Source organism: Rhinolophus ferrumequinum, chromosome 4 (assembly GCF_004115265.2).
Source record: "Rhinolophus ferrumequinum isolate MPI-CBG mRhiFer1 chromosome 4, mRhiFer1_v1.p, whole genome shotgun sequence".
NCBI lineage: Eukaryota > Metazoa > Chordata > Mammalia > Chiroptera > Rhinolophidae > Rhinolophus > Rhinolophus ferrumequinum.
In genome coordinates this window covers 91,725,857-91,740,091 of record NC_046287.1, presented here as the reverse complement: position 1 = coordinate 91,740,091, position 14,235 = coordinate 91,725,857, and positions in this window count along the sequence as shown.

Here is a 14,235-nt window from a genome sequence, read left to right as displayed (position 1 = left end):
AACATGAATATCAAACCATCTGTTCTGGTACAACTCTTTATGTGTCACCTTCAAGTGACTAATACCACATATTTTATATTATATGTTGGCTCTAACAAATACTATGTATTTTATTTTATTTCTCTACAGTAGTGTCCCAATTCAAGGTAGCAATTACTGTTTAGGTAATGATTCATTTTGAAGTATCAGTGGTTTGTCTCAGTAAAGATTTATATCTGCCTCATATTATAGGTTGAAGCAGTTTGAACAGATCATCAGGCCAGATCCCTCCAACTAATGACTCAGGAATCTGGGATCCTTCTACCATGTGTTTCCAAAATACTGAAATCCTTTACATCCCGCAGCATTATTAAGAGAGGTAAAATGTGTGAAAGTTACTTAGGAATATTTAGAGACCAAGCACAAATGTAACATACAATAATTATACACACATTCTACTGTCTAGAACTAGTCAGATTGCTTCCCCTGACTACAAGGAGCCCTTGATAGGTGATTTAAATATAGGCAGAGAGGCAAAATAATAACATTTTGGTGAACACATTGCATGGGTCTGCTGCAATATACATGGTGCAAGATTACACAGCCAATAAATTATATTTGGGAAAAATAAAATGGACCCTAGAAGTTTACAACATGAAAAGAAAAATTAAATCCATACTTTGGGGATTAAAAAATGGCTTGCAGATTTTTATGTATCTCTGGAACCTTCTACTAGTTGAGAGATATTAATTTGCTAAGCATATCATTATTTAACAATTTAATTGCTTTTTCAACTCTGAAACAATATTTATCTTTTACTTAATGTTATTTTTACAAACTAAGATTTTAAGCACTTTTTGAGAAATACTAGTACACCTGTCCATTAGAACAGAGACAAAAAGTTTTGTTGATATAGAATTATTTTAATACGTGTTGGAACTTAAGTATTTCTATGAAATAAACCTTAAAAAGAGGGGGGGGAATCCCAAAGTTGGCAATCTGAAAAGGGTAGTAAAACTTACAAATCTTTGATATAACTAAGAAAGAGGGGAAAAAATGGGTCCAAACAAATAATATCAGAAATAAAAAGAAGAGTACATACAAATTGTAATATTATGATAATATGAGGAAATCAGCAGTTTTATTGCAAAATATTTTAAATTTGAGGTTTTTAGAAAATATCCACAAAAAATATAACTTACCAGAAAGGATTTAAGCAATGGAATACATGAAAGTCCTATATCCATTAACAAAAAGCAGTACTCATAGATCTGTCCACAAATAAATCTCCATGCACCAATTAGTTAGAAGAATAATTAGAAACATAGGCAAACTCAGAGATCCAGAAAAGGTGGTATTATTTCCCAATTTATTTTTGGTACTATTTCCCAATTTATTTTCCCAATTTATTTTTCCCATTATTTTATTTTTGAAGCTCTTATAACCTTAATATCAAAATCTGACAACAAAAGTATGAAAAAAGGAAATGTGACATCAATGTCACCTATAAGCATAGTTTAAATTATAATATATCATCAAACATATTTTAGGAATATATAAAAATAATAACAAAATAATCAAGAATTGGTTTCCTACAGAAATGCAATGTTTAATGTCAGAAAATGAATTAATATCTTTCACCTTTATCAGATTAGGGGGAACAAATCACATGTAACCATTTCAATAGAAGAAAAGACATCAATTTATGATAAAAACTTAGAAAACTAACAATTAAAGGGGATTTCCTTAACCTTATAATTGTTATTCACAAGAAACTCTACAAAGATATCATATTTGTGAAACATTGTAATCTTTCCCTTTGAGATTATGCTGATGAAATCTTGAAATTTTTATGTTTGCAATGTAGAATAAGAAATATACTATAATTATGTCTTTAAACAGTTTTGAGTGATGTTACTTAGCAAAGAAAGCAAATATCAAGAAATTTGGTGCATAAAGATTGCAAGAATGAAAACAGTCACTAATTGCAGATGATTTTATTGTATATGCAGAAAATCTCAAAATCTCTACTCATAAATTATTAGAATCAATAAAAGGGACAGATAGGTAGCCATATACAAAACCAATATATAGAAATTAGTTGTATTTTTAAATATCACCAACATTCTGTTAAAAATAAAATAAAAAAGATTCAGTTTACAAGAATACGAAAATGAACTACATAGAAACAAATCTAATAGAGGATGTGCAAGATGTTTAAGAAAAAAATGGTAATTTTTTTAAACAAACATTGAAGCACATAAATAGATAGAAAGACATACAATGTTCATGGCTTAAAAACAACAAAAAATTGATGTATATACTCAAAGGAATCCAAGTTAAAATATAGACAGGTTTACTTTTATAGCGCTTAATAAATTGATTCTAAAATTTATATGGAAGTTTAATGGCCATGATACCATTAAATAAAATGGGAGACCTTGGTCAACCAGGTGCCTATAGGTATATATTGCATATTTGTATATGTGTGTGTGTGTGTGTGTGTGTGTGTGTGTGTGTGTATCATGTATTGTACTGTATATAGTAATAAAGATACCTTGGCATTCCCAACGAGATAGGCAAATATCCAGTGTAATGTAGCAGCATACAACCTCTGACAATTAGCTTCGCAAATTTGTTGCAATGATACTGCTAACCTTTTTTTGATATCAGAGGGATTATTGATTATGAATTTGTACCAACTGGACAAACAGTTAACCAAGTTTACTATTTGGAAGTGCTGAAAAGGCTGTGTGAAAAAGTTACATGAAAATGACCTGAACTTTTGGCCAAGAATTCATTGCTCTTGCATCACGACAATGCACCAGCTCACACAGCACTGTCTATGAGGGAGTTTTTAGCCAGTGAACAGATAACTGTATTGGAACACCCTCCCTACTTGCCTGATCAGGCCCCCAATTACTTCTTTCTTTACTTGAAGATAAAGGATATTTAAAGGAAGACATTTTGATGAGAGAAAGAGTTCCAAAATTGCTTTGAAGGGTGGACTAAGCGCTGGCATCAGTGCATAGCTTCCCAAAGGGAGTGCTTCAAAGGTGACCGTAGTGATATTCAGCAATGAGGTATGTAGCAATTTCTAGGATGAGTTCGTGAACTTAATTGTCAGGCTTGTCTTACAAAACAGATTTACTCATAGTTGGATACTTTGTATATGAAAAGTTAACCTAAATCCACCAAACAAATGATGGTAAATAAATTGAAGATCCACATTATGATCAACTGTCGCACCATGTATTAATATCACAAACAGTGTTGAATGAAAGACATAAAAGCATATATACATGCAGTGTTATACAATTCATATAAAGTTTAAAACCTGGAAAATTAAATTATATAATTTTAGAATCCATACACATTTGTTAAAAACTTAAAGAAAAGAGAGAAATTTTACAAATTCAAGATAGCAGCTACATCTGTGAGAAGTTTGAAGGCAATTTGGGAGATATTATGGATGCTAACTATGTTTTTTTCTTCCCATGAGTAGAGTAACATAGACTTTAGTTTCATAATTTCTGATAAAATTTTATATATATATATATATATATATATATACACTTTAGTTATATTTTTGATACATCATGTTAAGCAATTAAAATGAAAAAGTAGAATTCTAAAGATATAGAGATAAGTTTTTATAATGCCATGTTAATTAACAATCTAACTGTGAAGAAAACAATCTAATTGTAAATGAGACCAGGAAAACATATTGATGATTTTCCTTTGTTTTCGTCAACTTTCTTTGTTTTACTTGGTATTTTTCTGTATCGATGTTTATAATATTTTCGAAGGAACTAACTGCCCTAAAGCAAATGTCAGGTCAGCCTGTTTTACTAGGGTAATGATTCTTAAATTTTTTTGTATATATGTATCACCTGTGGGATCTTGTTAAAAATGCAGATTCTGACTCAGTAAGTCTGAGATGGCGTTTGAGATTCATGCCCATGCAGAGAGTCCATGGACTGCAATTTGAGGAACGAGGCCCCAAGCCATGTGTTAAGGTTGATACTGGATTAATTGTAATTCAATTGGTAATCTATAAATAGAGTGGCCATGGATTTATCACTCTTTGGAACACATTTGGGGGTGAAATGGAGCTGTTATTAATAATTGTGCTTGGTCACAAGGCACAAATAGGAACTTCCTCTGCAAACCTGGGACATACGTTCTCCCTAGCTTTGAGTTTGTTGACCTTAAACAAAAAGCCAATCAGATATTTCTCCAGCAAAATGGGTTTATTCAGAAACAACAAAAAATTTTAACCCAGAACACACAACCATGGTGGGCCGTGTTCAAGTCCGCTCAAATGAAGGAGAGGAAACTTTCATAGGGGGAGAGGAAATTGGGAGTTCTTCCTTTTGTGCTTTGAGATCAGTGCAGGGTGTGAGAGCTTCTCCTTCTGGTTTCTTGATTCATTTGAAATGAGGTTTCTCTTTACTAATTTTTACATCCCCCACTTTGGATCAAGATCTTTTCTTGAAAGCATTGTTGATCAACAGTAAGGTGTTTTCAGTTTCAGTGGCCTTTTGTCCTGACTTTTCCTGGATGCTGAGTCTCATGTCAGAGGGAAAGTGCACAGATTGAAAACCTATTGTGGTCACATGAGTAACAATTAAGGATAGGAGAGAGATCTCTCAGGTATTTCCCTTTGAAAGTCTGTATCGTACAATATGGCAAAGGTACACTCAGAACAGAAAGAATTAAACAGGTGATTTGGGAAGATAATGCATGAATAAAACATGAAGCAATTAAAGAATACCGTGTTCTCAAAAAGAAACTTGCTTGGGGGGAAAAATATCTTATCAATAATACAGCCTGTAAGTTGCAAAATCAAAGACTGTGAAATTTTGGATAAGAGTCCAGCGACAGTTAATAATCTAGATGAAAGAAAGACTTCTGTGAATATTAAGCCTTTGAATTCTTTGTAAAAAGATTGATTCCTCACAAGGTCATGGTGAGGCTGTTTCTGAAGGTCATAATCAGAATAGCTTTCCCTATTTTGCAAGGGATTGGGAAATGTAGACAAAAACATTGTCTTTCCATGTAAGAGAGAGAAGAAGCAACAGTGAAAATAGGTAGACAGGCCTGGTCTGAAGCTATCTCATCAGATGCCATCTGCTTTAATTCTGATAAATCTTTACTTTCGGGTCACAAGATGGTGTATGGGTATAGTCAGAGTTAGGTGCTTTCTTTATATATGTCACGTGAATCCAAGAGTCTGTTCCCTGGAGTTTGACAGCACAAGAGTTTGTTAGCAGCACCTGATATGGATCTTAGTGAGATTGAAGAGAGTTTTTGTGGTGTCTTTTCCAATAGATGAAATCTCTAGGTTGCAGAGTGTGGTGTTGGGCGTGGGGGTTGTCTGCCTGGAGTACACTGTGAAAAGATTGTTTTACCAAAGCATGGTTATTTTGAATAGAAGCAATTAAGTCTGTATAATATTTAAATATAGCTCCTATTACCAACTGTGGATTGAAAGAGGCAGGGGCAAGGTACATGGAATGTCCTGTAACTATCTCAAAGGGTGACAGTTTCTGAGTTCCAAAAGTGGTGGATCTGAGATTTAAAGTGGCAGTGCTTTTGGCCATAGTATCTGGAGGATTTCTACAAATTTGCCAGTTGAGTCTTAATAATTATTTTTAGCGTGTTCAATTAAACCTGAAAATTGAGGGTGGTAAGTGCAGTGAAAGTATTGTAATACTGGCCAAACAGCACAGACTTGTCAAAGAACCTGACCAATACAATGGGTTCCCCAGTCACTATGGAATTTGGGAATGGTTTCTGGGTAAGAATAATCTTTTCTGAAAGGACGTTAGCCACAGAAGAGGCAGTAGCCTGCCTGTAAGGGAAAGCTTCAGTCCAATGAGAAAACATACAGACCACAACGAAAGCATATTTATATCCCGGAGACAGGGGAAGCTATATGAAATCCATTTGACAAACCCTGAATGGTCCACTCTGCAATTTAAAATGTCCAGGAGCAGTGCAAACAGGCTTCCCTGAGTTGTACTTTGAAGAAGTGAGACAAGTGAGATAAGCACTTTTTGTGTCCTTATTAATATTTCCCTGTGAATGTTGATTCATGGATGCTCTCATTTAGTCAGTGGACCAATGGTTTAATCCAGGTACAGTAGTGAGGAATGGGAATTTTAGAGTCTCTGGTCAGACTGGATCGTTATTTGGCATGAATCAGAGTTTTTCATTTTATCAAATCAACAATCGGTGGATTTTTTATTTTGTTTTATCTTTTCTGAAGCCAATTGTCTGAGGACAATTGTTGGGCTTTAGCCAGTTTTCCTAAATTACCATTTGGGGAAAATATCCCTTTGGATGATAACAAAGGCTTGAACTGTTTTAGTACTCTGGAGCAGGGACACTAAAACTAAATTATAGCAATGGGCTTTAGCACCAAGAGTGTGGCTGTGGTGTCCATAAGGACAGAGAGATTTATTCTCAATTGGCAGAGTGGTTTCTCTGAGCCAATTAAAAAGGAGGATTGGGAAGAGCCCCAGCAGTCTTTCAGAGCCTCATCATTGGATTTAAGAGGAGATTGAAAGCGCTCGTGAGAAGGCTAAAAGAGCCCGACATGCTTAAATTTTGACAATCTCTTCTCTAATGCCCTGTCTTTTTGTAATAATAGCAGGGACCTTCATTTACCAGAGTTGACAATAAGAATTTTAGAGGTCTTATTTCTAGGTAGCTCAACTAGGGTGTGAGCCAGTTAATTTGCCAAATTAACTAAACCTTGAGTAGGCATAGTTTGCCATTCCATTCCGGTTGTTTTGATTAAAAGGGAAAGATCTTACTGTAGCCCATTAGTAAACATAGAGTTAAAAGCTACCTGAGTTGAATCAACATCTGAAGAAAGACATGAGCTTGCTTTGAAAACAATCTGACGTTGATTATAATAATCATTAACAGGCTCATCAGACTTTTGTGAACAAGCCTGAATTTTGTTCCAATCAACAGGCTTGTAATTGCTTGGTGGAGGTCTCTAGCAAATGTTTTAGCATTTTGCCAAAAGTTAGGGGTTTGTTTTTCTAAATCCATTTCAGGATGTTCCCATTGGGCAAGCTTCATCCCATGTTTGGCTTGGCCGGCACCAATGAGCGTGTGGAACAACTTATATAAATCTAAAAAACCAGGTTAGCAAGTTTGAATAACTATGTTAAATTATTCAACAAACCTATGGTGTCCTGTGACTTTAGGAAATTCTTTCATCATGTCTTGCAATTTGGCTTTAGTCCAGGGAACATAAGAAACTTGGGGTTTGTTAGGGACCTCAGAAGACCTCATTTTAGAAAAACAGGTACAGATAGATTCAGAGGAGAAGGGAGTGGGGAGAGGTTAAGAGGAGACTGAGGTGACATTGGAGACAGAGTGTTAACAAAGGAGTTGAGGGAGAAATAAGAGTGTTCTGGAGGTGCAGCCTGAGACAAAGGAACCTACGGAGCCCAGGGAGAAGAGCAAGATGGTGCCAGAGGAGAGGACCATACAGTTTTGGAAGCCATTTGGTCTTTCTCCAATTGTTTGTTTGCCTCAGTTAATCTCTAAAATTTATTTTTCAAGAGGCAATTTTAGACTCCTGGTAAAGTTTTGAAGCCTCAAAATAGGAACAGAAATAGGCATTCCATTCCGTTTTGCCATTTTCAGAGCTATGGTTGTCCAATTCGGTTTTAAGAAAAGTAAGTTTGGGGATTTCAAGTTCCCCAAAATGGCTGTTGGTATCCTAAATTACTTTTGGCCGAATCGTTCCATGTAGTTAGAAATGTGCATGAGGAGGGACTGCAATTTTTAAACATAAAATTGGCTGGAGTGCCTGTTGGTGGTGGTAGTGAGGTCTCAATGTATTTTAGATAACTGGGAACTCATTTATTCAGAGGTTTTTCTCTAGAGCAAAGGCCTAATCAGCCTGCAGGCCAAATATCAGCCAGTTTCAGTAGGAACAGTTTGATTGCAAATGAGTCAGGCCAAAGGCTGAGCAACACAGTTTCAATGGAACAGTCCGGTTCCAAAAGGAATAGAACTGAAGGCACATGGCATATTTTCAACATAACATAACGAATCATAACATTTTCGACATAACGAATCAGGCTGAAGGCTGAGAAGCACAATTCTAGAGGAACAACCCGATCCCAAAGGAGTCAGGCCCAAATGCCAAACAAGTACTCACAGACAAACAAGGTCTTAACCAAAAAAGGATGAAACCTTTAAACAGATCCTGAATAGAGCCTAGATAGTTTCCAAATGCAAAGAGCACAGAAACTTGGAAGACTTACTCTCAAACTCCAGTGCTGGTGAGTAGCAGTGAGCTCAACAGGCTCTGTGGGTGCCTCACCTGTTTGCTCATCAGCCTTGAAGTTATCAAGAGTCTTTAATGGATCCCTGTATGAACAACAAAACGTCTTTACCTTAAACAAAAAGTCAGCCAGATATTTCTCCAGGAAAATGGTTTTATTTGGGAACTACAAAGAATTGCAATCCAGAACATGCAACCATGGCGGGCCACTTGCAAGTCTCCTAAAACAAAGGAGAGGAAATCCTTTAAAGAGGGAAAGAGGAAGTTGGGAGGGATACTACAAACAAAGAGTTCTTCCTGTTGTGCTTTTGTGATCAATGTTGGGCAGGAGAACTCCTCCTGCTTTCCTACTTCATTTTAAATGAGATATCTGTTTACTAATTTTTATGTTTCAATGACGTTTTATGCATTCTACAATTTAGGGCAAGACATTCTAGGAAACCGAGAACCATAAATCTCCCTGAATATTATACCCCAAAAGAGAAAGAACTTGAAATGCATTATAAGCATCCTGAGGAAAGGCCTTTGAACAAGTGAGTAGAACTTTATATTTTGCAAAATGCACAGTAGAGAAAAGTTATGTCCCAGTTGAAGTGGGTGTAAATTCCCCATCTGCTGCGAGCTAGACAGTCTGCACCTCAGATTCTTCTTGCTCCTGAAATACTTGTAAGACATGATCTTATTCCGTTTTAATGATATAATCTCTTCTTATGGTGTGAGATACTGTTTTATTTTATCTTTTTTACATTTTAATTGTTTAAACTTGAAGTAATTTTGTTTGTTTATATCTACTTTTTTCATATTGTATAATGTAAAAATTACTTATAAATCAACTTTTTGAAGCAAAACAATAACTGTCTATGATTCAACAAAATCAGTATCATGATATCCCATAATGAATGCTTATATGTTATAAGTAACTCAAAACACATTTTGGAAATAATGTTATTTGGAGGTTTTTATTCTTAGTACAAGTGTGACAAATAGTTGTTGGGGTTTTCAATTACTAGATTAATTTATTTATAAGATGCTTTTGTTGAAAATTTAAATATTTAAGACAATGACCCAAAACTCTGAGGGTGAAATATAAACAGCAACAAAAACACAAAAATAAATAAACTGCATTTTCATAAAATAAAATATAAGCAACATGCATGTAATGAAATTATGCCAATGAAAATAAATGCATGAATTTCAATATAAGATAAAATCATTTATACAATATTTCATAAAACTTACATTAGAAAAGGGGTAAAGATGACAATCATAACTAAAATAAGATTAATTGTGAAAAATTAATTGTGAAAAGCTAAGGATTCTTTTTGTCTTTGAAACACTAGGCTCCTCTCCTCTTATCTAAATGTCATAGTGAAACCTTGATTTCTGCCAGTATGTTAGGGGATCTTGATGAGTCTCATTTAATATCTCTATCCATATTTCTACAAATTGTTTTTAAGAAATGGAGATGAATGATTATGGTTTAAATCATAAAAAGCTAAAAATAATGAATCATATTCAGTACTGAAATAACCTTAGACTTGGTATGATTCTTTTGATAATGACATACGGTTTTCAAAAAAAATAGCACAAACTGACATTCTAGAAAAAGAAAATAGGTGACTTACATCCTAGCAAAATCTAATGCTACTTCCAGGATATTAAATGCTTCATGTGCCAAGTTAATCATAGATTCTGACCTCTCTGCAGGAGACACTACTGATGTTCCTAGTTTTTCAATTTTCTTATTATTTTTTAATTCTTGTGAATCCATGAAAATTTATCCACATATGAAGAATTCATAATGACACACCCTATGATATCTGATTCATTGATTCTTCATGGAATTGATATAGAGATTTGGCATAAAGAGCTTCTAGAACCAACTCCCAACTAATATAAAATGAAATTCTCTCTAAACTATCAATATTATTTGCCTTCATAATTGTATGATGATTGCAAGGAACTGAGAGCATTCAACCTGTAAATGCATCTAGTTGGAATTGTAGATGTCCTCATTTATTAAGCAATCCATCCCACTTTATTTAACACACTTCTCTCAAGAATATGTACCAGGCCCTACATTAATTGTGAAAAAAATAACAAGACAGCAAAACACAATCTCTTTCCTTAAGGCGCTCACATGGAAGAGGACAGACATAAAAGTACACATTACAACAGGGCTTGGCAAATGCTACGAAAGAAGTAGAAATGAGATTCTAGGAGAGAAGGAAAAGGGAGTTCAGGTTCTGCAACTTTTAGCTGACATCACCTTCCACTCTTAAATTTTGTTGTTGCTGTTGGTTGGTTGTTTATTTTGTTTGTTTCTCTTCTGGCCTAAATGGACAGACCAATGCCATCATCTCCAACTAAATCTCATCAACTGTTTCTCAGATAAAAAGAAGTCTGCATCTTATTTATTCTTTTTTGAATATACTGTTAAGTTTCAAGATAATCCATAAAATATAGTTATCCAAAGTAAATGCAATATTGTGTTATGATATGAGTCATCCTATAAACAGAGTTAAAGGTATTATTACATTTTTTGGTAGTTAAGGACAGTGGACATTTTTTGTCTGCTTGCTTGAAAAAAAATCTCTATTAGATAATGAATGACATGTTTGAATCTGTTCAAATATTTTAAATCTGAATTCTGATACCAAATATTTTAACTCTCCTATCAGATTAAGAGATTTGATTAGTGTTACTTCTATTTTCATCCAGGTAATAATAAAAATTCTGATCAATATAAGGTCAAGAACAGGGTCTTTTGAAATCTAGAATAGGATAAAATAAATGTCTCCAGGGAAATGCTTACTGACTATCTGCTGCTGAAGGGCCTTCTCCAATTTGGGTAAGTATCTTCTATAGGGCTCCCCAAGACTCTAATCAAGACTGAAATATTCACCATAGTTGGAATCTACTTTGCATACATTTCATTTCCATCATATTTTGTACTACATCTAGTCTCTTTTTGTTTGCTAGTTTGCTTTCAAATACAATTCTATTTGCTTCTGCCCTGTTTATAATGTGTGGTTCACTTGGCAGACCCTGCTCTGGTCACCTCTTCATCTTTGGGAGCTTCTCCTTCTTATCTATGTATCAAGAATATCTCCATCAAATATTATCTTTCTTTGCCCCTCCAAATTGACTTTCAATTTCATGTTCTTAAAACTGGTGGGCGTATGCATGAATGTTCCTGACCTCCCAGTCTCTTCAGTCTTTGCCCCCAAAAGTACAAATGGCAAATGGTAGCAATTTCATTTAACATGTATTGAGTGTTCAATATGTGACAGTACCCTTCTAAGTCTTTTATGGGTGTTTTCATTTAGTCTTTATAACAAACCTATGAGGTAGAACCATAAGGAGGCCATTTCACAAAAAAGGAAACTGAGATGTGGGTAACTGGCTCAAGGTCATGCAGTTTGTAGGTAGACCAAGAGAATCGAAATTGGTTGTCATTCTAAGGATATAAGTATTCAACCAGCTATAATTCACTGGATTATTCTATCACTATCTGTCAATGATGTTTTAAGAGACTTTAAAAATGCTTTTTTAAAAACAAAACCTTTACTACACACATACACACACATACACACACACACACACACACACACAAATATCTAAAATGAAAATACTGACAAAACCAAACACACAAGAATGTGGAGACTCAGGTACTCTCATATTTTGTGAGTGAGAATGTAACATAATTATTCCCTTTCACTTTAAAAAGGGGGTCTGGAGGGATATATATATTTAAATTCCTATTTAAATATACAATTATATATGTATAATCATATATATCACATATATAATCATATATATGTATAATCACATATACGTATACAGTATATCTCCACTATGACCAAAGAATTTCATGCCTAGGTGTTTACCTAAGTAAATTAAAAAATTATTATAAAAAAATGTTTGTAATGAAAATATCCATAGCCATGATATTGTTTATAATAAAAAAACTATCAATAGGAAAAGGAATAAAGAAACTGTGATGTATTCATACAATGGAATAGTACTCAGTAATAAAAAGGAATGAGCTACTGATATTTGCCACAACAAGGATGAATCTGATAAACATTATGCTGAGGAAAAGAAGCCTCTCATAAAAGTTCATTTATACTGAAGTAATGGCTTTCTCTTATTTTACTGAGAAGAAAGGAGACTATACTTCATACCACGGTTTCTTCCTAATGAACTTATACTGGAAGCCGAATATTGTTTCATTCTTTCGAATTATTTGAAATTGAATTATTTCTCTGCATCCCAGTCACCTATCTCATTCTCCATGGTTTGCAATGATTGCCATACCTGGTTCTGGACTTTTTTTGGTACTCTGATAATTGATCTGTCCTGGAGATGTTCTCATCTGGAGGTGCTGGAGCTGTGTGCTATCTCCCTACCTGTTCAGCTACCCTGGGATGTAAATAGCATGTTATCTTCCTCTAACAGTCTCAGTGAAACAAATTCCCCTCATGAATAGGACAAAAGCTGTTAAGTTGTTCTGCTCACATTAGCCATCTGTTCCGAGGAATGAAACTCTTCCTTGTTCCTCTTCCTGTTTTGAACCTAGCAAAGTGTTCTTTTTATTGTTCCTAGCATATTTTGCAAGGCTGAGATTTTTTTATTAGCCTTCCTGTTACATTTTCATGCATGTCTTACATTTGTATTTAGGTTCAATTACCTTCTCCTTTGCTTTTCTTCTTTCTAAATGTACAATCAGCAAAGAATCCTCCAAAGTCACAGAGCTTTCTTTAGATACGATCACAATTTCTCCTCTTGAGACATTTTTCTTATGCTCTAACCATGGAATTTCCCACCATTTCTTTAAAGTTGTATTTTTTTTCCTGAAATTAAAAACTACGTAAACTATGGTTGGGATCTTGAATGGAGCATATCCAGTCAGAAACCAAGTAAATTATAATTAACAGGGGAAGACTTCCATAAATGTACCTCTCACCATTCCTCTCTGTTCAAATTAATGATATGACATTTAATCTCTACAGCAAGACATTATTCTGTTAATTTACAATTTCTTGAATTTCTAATTTACAATTTTCATGAAATTTACATTTCATGACTTCTCTGACAATAACTCAGGGATTTTTCACTGAGTCTTAAGTACAGACCCCTATGAGAGTGGGTCTATAGAGTGTCCAACAAAGTAAATTCATTATACTTTAATATATTTTAAGCAAAATAAAAATGGTATAGTGATGTTAATCAATTCCTGTTTGTTTACCTTAAGGTCATAATCATTCAAAATACTCTCTACCAGGGTTGTGGCATTATTGTCCATGACATATGTGCCACCCTATTTTCAGGATTAAATATTAATATTGTAGGTATTGTTCAGAATTATATCAAAGAAAAAGTTAAAAAAGGAACTAATAGGTAGTACAGAGCAAGGGGATATAAGGCTCTTTCCCACTTACGCCAACCACAGAATGGTGAAATCTGTGGGTAAGATTTGAAGTTTTGTCTGCCAGTGAATTAGTGATGTGCTTTAGAACAGGCAATTTCATTAAAGTTTGAATGAAAGTGGTCCCTCACAGTTACATATTCAGTTCTCAAATATGCCATCAGGTCTCTCAAATAGGCTATCAGGTCCTCCTTAGAGGTAATTTGGATTACTACAATAGCTTCCTAAATGTTGTCTCAGTCATCAGTATTTCCCTATTCTATTCTTCCACACTGGAGAATAAATATAATCTAAATTCCCAAGTAGGCATTGAGCATTCTTTATGATCTGGCTCCAGCCTATCTTTTCAGTCTTTAAAAAATTTCCCATCACCTTTAAATGACTCCATTCCATACAGCCTGCTCTTCAGCCACTCCAAACTTCTTTAAACACTGTTATACATAGTTAAACATACACATAGCTAAACATTGTTATAGCTCCTGACTTTGGGCAGGAGAAGGGGGATAAT